Below are 5924 nucleotides of genomic sequence, written 5' to 3' on the forward strand. Positions count from 1 at the left end.
GACCAGATCCGGACTGGAGCACACGATCCGAAAGGGGTCGCGCCGCCTACGGATCCCCAGTGGAACATTACCACTACTCCGGGATCGGCGGACGCCTTCCCGTCATTCAACTGCCCGGGAATCCTTTTTCCGCGGCCTCCACGGTCGTTTCGAAGACGTTTTCGCAATCGCGGTGCTAACTAGGGTGACCACCTTCCTGCTAGCGAAATGCGGGGCAAGGGGGGGGGGGGGGGGGGGTGGTGGTAGAGGAAATTTATGAACACGCACACCAGAAACCGAGGCTTTGTTAATACATTTAACATCATGTGTTGTTTATACACCTGCTAATTATTTGCAGCAATTAAGCTCAATTAATTTTTACTAAAAGTAATATATATCTTATGGTAAATGTGTTATTAAATGTGTCGAAGTTGAAAACATAAATATCGACTATAGAAGAACTCAATGCATCAGATAAAAATAAGAAACATTAAATCTTTTTCGGGTTATTGTTTCCTGACAACGCTTACTTTTATCAACATAGTCAAACACAAAGTTTTAACATTATGTTTTTTTCGACCGCTGCGAGTTGCACGCTTTTTGCCTTGTGTGGTCGTGTTCCCAAAAACAAAGATCCACAACAACCCTTTGCATTGACAAAGCTATTTAAAAATAATTACAATATTCTATATTGAAAATTTTGGCAAGCAATCTTTCTTAGAATATTTTGCCATCAAGGGGAGAGGCCCAACGGAGCATGCGCGTCGGTTCTCCTTCAAGAACGACGGTCACTTTCCATAATGCTTGGATAGAAAATGGTGTACCACTGCGATTCACACGATTACCAGCGACCTCCGGGCTTCCCCGTGCCCCATTGTTAGGCAGCGCCATAAGTTGCAGAGTGAATTTTACTACAGTGTGAAATGCGGGACATTTTGAAGATTTGGGGATTTCTGGCACGACGCGGGACACAAGCCTTCAATGCGGGACAGTCCCGCGAGTCGCGGGACGGGTGGTCACCCTAGCGCTAACACGTGCTCGACGCACGACCGGCTGGAATGGCTCAGGCGCTTCTAACAAAGATTGCCGGAATGCCCGTAGCGCGGCCAATACCTTCTCTTCTCTTTCCTGGAAAACGAACCGGCTGTCGAGCCAAAGGGTAAGCAAGCGGCCATTACGAATTTTTTTGATGTCGAGACAATCTAGGAGCCCAGCCCGCGACGTGCTTCTTCTTCAACTGAGGCGAGATCAGGCGAGAAACCCCACGAGAAAGGAAGTCACGTGTGTGCGCTAAGGGCTGGCCCGGCTGGCTTCCGGTTGAATCCGTCGAAATCGTGGGAGCGACTTTTCTCGGATCTAGATCGAGATCTGGAGCGGGAGCTAATCCAAAACGACCAGTGAAACACGTCGGTCTCGATCCCGATCGCCCAGTGAAATAGGCTCGCTCCAGAAAAGTCGATCCCGGCCCGCTCCAAAACGACCCGTGGAATTCGCCATTAGAATCGCCCAAGCAGAGCGGCTCGGGGGCCGCGCATGCGTGCTCCAACCTCCGGGGCGGCGAGACTTCCAAACCGTCAAGGTAGAAATTGGCTCAGTAGGCGCGCCATCTAAAGCAAATGAGCGTAGTAGCATGTATCCCCCCCCCCCCCCCCCCCCCCAACTAAAAAATGGGCTATTCCTTTCAGTCTTATCTTCGCAATGCTGGACGACGTACTGTGGGATCGCAACACCCCGCCTGACGACTATAAAGCACGGGTCATGGATTGGAAATGAGAACTGCGCGGACACTCGACTTCGGCACGTAACAATCAATGCCTCGGCGGACACTCGGGTAGTAGCTCGTGTCTAACCACTGCGGTGATGAGAATATCTGAACTCTAACAAAGCGAGCTCAGCGCGCGTTTTCTACTTTGCCAACCAAAGCGCGTGGCTATGACTGACGTTGGCGGCATGGGATAGGCATCAGGCCACGTGTCCGCTTGTTCTGGTTCCGAGTTGAGGGAATGAACAATGCTCATATTTCTTTAATTTATTTGCCGACTAGTTAGAAAGACAGCATAAGGCAAGTTTATTCGGTTCTAACGATAGCAAGTAGTTCTGAGTGGTATTTAGCGCAGTTCGAAAAATCGTTTCATGGTCCTTTTAAGAAACGCAAGGGCGTGGCTAGTCCCATGCATCTCATTATCGCTTCGCAGCCAAACAGATTGCGGCGTGAGCCGATGAGAATGCCGAAAAACCAATTACGAAGCAAGAAGCTTGAACGTCATTTGCCACACCCAGCGTTTCTTACGTTGTCAGTAGCGACGTGCGTGACCAAAAGCGTCGCGGCTCTGGTCGCAATTCGCGATTGGCCAAACGCTCACTGCGACGCCTCTGTCTGGATTGATTTTTCTTTCATCGACGGAAGTCAGCGCAATGGCAGTGCCAAATGCGACGATGTTGGTTTTAAGATTGCGATGACTCCGAGCTTCCATCGTTATTTTTTACACATATAATCCAACTTGTAGTTCGCAACGATGACAAGTAGTCACATATTGCAACTCATGACGTCGCAGAAATAAAAATTCTGGTCGTCACGTCACCTACAAAAACCGTAAGAGGGCGCCACCAAAACATCCCGGTGGTAATAGTTGCAGCATAGCTCAAAAAGCGAATCTTCAAAGTCACGCCGCGGTGCTTTCTCGCTGCTGAATGATGTCTCCAATGCGACAAAATGCGTTGGGAATCCCGCGATCTCGTGGTTACTTCTTCCCCGTACTTAAAACAGCTGAAAAAAAAACAACAGCAAAAGGGTATCCCAAGCCAGCCTGTTTGACAGGTAATGCCTGTCACCCACAAAGCATACTTAACTTTCTTTCCCGTATCGTTTTAAAATATTTGCGAAAATCATTCGGCTCATCAAAGAGCGCTATGTGTTCCACCTCAGATGTAAAAGAGCGAAGACCATAAGCGCGAGCCTCTTGCTCAAGACCCAACCTCTGCTGCGCTGCACAGCAGGAGCCACTGCGAAAGCTATGCGCTCAGGCTTCTAGTCGCGGGGTGGGTGGCGGTAGTTCTAAGATGGCGGCAGAGATAGGGATAGGTTCTCCGGGATCTCCCGCGCGCCTGCTCGCTAAGGCTGGATCAGTGTCCTAAGATGAATCTATTGGGCTGCAAATGCAAAGCGGTCAGGACAGAAGCATCACAGGTGAAGGAGATATTGGCCTGCATTAAGAAAATGAGCACCTTGATTATTTAAAGTTGCGAAGCGGAACCCAACAGTTCCTATTTCGCCAAACTGCCCGATGCACAAACAGGCCAACCAGAACTACGCGGTAACAGAAGCACCAAGGCCGATATAGGGCCTGCGACAATCTCCGCCGCCGTCCCCGCTTCTCTGGTTCCTCATTCGTCCGCAAGAGAGCGCTTGGCGGGCAGGATATGCGAATAGTCACTGACATCTTAGGAAACGCATAACGTGCTGAGTCTCGAACATCTCATTATTTTCTCTAAGCCAATCAGATTGCGGCATTCGAAGATAAGAACACCGAAGAACCAATCACAAAGCAAGAACCATTAACAAAACAAGTCACGCCATACGTTTCTTGAGCTGTCAGTGACCGTAGCCGTCTATGCGGAGCGCAAGTTCGTCTGCTTCTTGCACAGGGGTTGCGGTGACGCGTGAACGCGGTGAGCTCTGATTGGTTCCGATTGGAAGCATTGTGAATAGACCTCAAGGCATTGTATGCCTTGAGGTCTATTCTCAAAGTATTGAGGTCTTCCCACTATGCTTCCAAGCAAAGCCAATCAGAGCTGGGCGTTCCGACGTCACTGCAACCACAAGAAGCAGACGAACTTGCGCTCCACATGGGCTTCCCCGTTGGCACGCATCTTAACATGAGACAGAATTAAACGTTAGACATATGTGCAAGGAATCAACCGAAAAAAAAACGACCTTTGGAGCCTGCCAAAAACTCTTTCTACATTGACTTCGAGAAAAGCCTGTGTTTACTGCTCGTAAATTTCCCACCGTGCCTGGATCTTTTTTTTTTTATGAAAGTGATGTTTGATTGATTTTTTCACACAAGTGCTCCAGACGAGACTTCACAAAACGTTATACTCGTTTAACCTGCAGACGACCTTGGGGAATATATACTACGCGTACACAGAAGTAATGAAAATGCAGAGGCGAGCTGAATGACGATGAAGGAGGTAAGAAATTAAGGACAGCAGAACACGAAGCCCATGTTGCGACATCGATTTTTTACTGTATATTGAGCACCACAGTAGCGCACGTTTGCTCGCAGCCTGAAGATCTACGGCGCCGCGTCTAGGAAAGGTGATTGCGGGATAAGCGCTTAAAAGATCAAAACAAGATTTTGGTTCGGTGAGGATTGAATCGGGCCAGCCGTGGATGACTTAGTACGCAGTCCGATAAAGGTTCGAGTCACTTCATCCTTCTAAAAAAAAGAAAAACGATTTTTTTTTGTTTTTTTTTATTTTGGTTAGGGCGCAAGGTGTTTCTAGCTTGGACCTGCCTACCAACACGTGGCAATGACGTCAAGCCAAGAAATCTGTTGATCGAATACACGTACGGGTGCCTTTATCTCATGCGAATCTCTCCGCGCATGTGCAGCCCCCCCCCCCCTTGGTGTCGTCCAATGTGGGCTTGATTGTAAACGGCGCGTTTGCGGAATGAACGACCCCAATCACCAAGTTGGGCGATATGGTCTGATTGCTTTGTACGTTCATCAGGGTCTGTCGCCACCACCGAAACATTTAGGCCCAAGGCTTGAAACTTTCAACGATTGGCAGCTCACGGTACTAGGGAGTTTGAGCGAGTCGTTTCGACACGAACGGTTCTGTGGTGTCTTGTCTTTATTGTCCCCGTTTTCTGAGGTGCTTTCTTCTGGATGCATATGAACTAACTAGCCCAATTAGCCATTTTGCTGGATTTACGGGGGGGGGGGGGGAGAGATTAAATAAACCTCCCCCCTGGCTACGCCACTGATTCAAACGAGTTGGTTTGGTATTTAAACCCATAGTTAGGGTAATGAAGAAGGTTCGAACGTAATGTCTTTCCTGACGAGTGGCCTTGTATCGCAGTGCCGCAAGGCGCGCTCATCAACTCGAGGAAAAACAGGCCACTCCACGGCTACAACGGACGTGGAGTTGTTTCCGGCCTCGACAGCCCGACACATATCTTCAACGCCACTCGATTGAATGTTTTAATTGATTTTTGTTGAGCTGAAGCAATGTTGAGTAATGGCATGGGTGTAATTAAGACGGGGGATAGGATCAATCCTCTATACAATTAAAGAAGCGCTTGCTGTGTTCCCCAGGAATGCCCCCGCAGGCATCAGAAGGCTACGCTACTTTGAGAGCACCTTTCGAACTTCCGGTTTCCAAGTTGCGCGGCCATTCCCGAGTAATCCGAGGTATCTGTATGTTTTTACGTGTTTTACCCGAATGCCAGCAAGGGTTAGCTTTAGCGCTAATTGAGGAGCGCGTCCCCTGGGACGATTGAGCAGCACTGGTGTCTTTTCCGGCGAAAAGGCCAGTCCAAACGTCCCTACAGCGTTAAAATAGGTGTTGACGGCCACTTGAAGCCGATTGCGAAACTTCTTTGCACGCCGGGCCAGACCCACGCACCATATGGCAACGTCCCCGGCATAAATGAAAATATGAGCAGGTAAGTGCAGTTGTTGAGAAAGTGAACCAGGAAGAACGGAGTGAATTGAAGTGAGCCAATTGCACTTACATGTGGATGATTTTGTGTCCTGCATCCTTTCACTGCACTTTAAGTTATAATAAAACAAGCTATAGCATACTCTCTTTTTCAAGACACTGGTAGAAAGGGGTGCTCATTTATCTTAAGAATTTTGGGATAACTGAAAAGCACCTGGATGTCACAGAACATGGCGTTTCATCGAAAAGCGCTGCAGGTTAGTGAGATTGGCTCTAGA

The sequence above is a fragment of the Ixodes scapularis genome, unplaced genomic scaffold, assembly GCF_016920785.2.
Source record: "Ixodes scapularis isolate PalLabHiFi unplaced genomic scaffold, ASM1692078v2 PGA_scaffold0__279_contigs__length_252992795, whole genome shotgun sequence".
NCBI classification, from domain to species: domain Eukaryota; kingdom Metazoa; phylum Arthropoda; class Arachnida; order Ixodida; family Ixodidae; genus Ixodes; species Ixodes scapularis.